This window comes from Octodon degus, unplaced genomic scaffold (assembly GCF_000260255.1).
Source record: "Octodon degus isolate 3935 unplaced genomic scaffold, OctDeg1.0 scaffold00147, whole genome shotgun sequence".
Classification (NCBI taxonomy): Eukaryota; Metazoa; Chordata; class Mammalia; order Rodentia; family Octodontidae; genus Octodon; species Octodon degus.
Window position 1 is genome coordinate 5,100,805 of NW_004524723.1, and position 711 is coordinate 5,101,515.

Below are 711 nucleotides of genomic sequence, written 5' to 3' on the forward strand. Positions count from 1 at the left end.
ATAACATGACAAGGATAAGTCAATCCACATTAGTTATAACCATCAATGTAATGGTATCAATTTACCAATCAAAAGACACAGACTGTGAGAATAGATAAAAAAGCAAGATCCAGTAATATGCTGCATGCAAGAAAAACATTTAATTAAAAAAGAAATTGATACACTACTAAAAATCGAAGGATAGAAAACTACCGTATATGACAGGAACCCAGAAAAAAGAAAGGGTAGCTACTCTATTTGCCGACAAAGTGAATTTCAAGCCAAGACTGACTACGAGAGATAAAGGTCACTATATTCTTATAAAGGGGACAATCCAAGAGGAAGAGACAGCAATAGTAATTATATATGCATCAAACAGCAGTGTACCCAACTATGTACAACAAATATTAATGGTCATTAAAAAAAATCACATAATCACTAATATAATTGTATTGGGAGAACTCAAAACCCCATTGTCACAAAAAGACAGATCAGATCAGCTAGCCCAAAAACAAAACAAAACAAAAAAATCAAAAATGAAATATTAGAACTGAACCAAACTTTTAAACAAATGGTCGGGGCTGGTGAGATGGCTCAGTGGTCTAAAGCACCTACTTAGAACAAGCTTAGCAAAGTACAGGGACCACGGTTCAATCCCCCAGCACCACATGCCAGCCAGCCCCGCCCCCTGGTGGGCTGAGCTGGCCACACACACACACACACACACACACA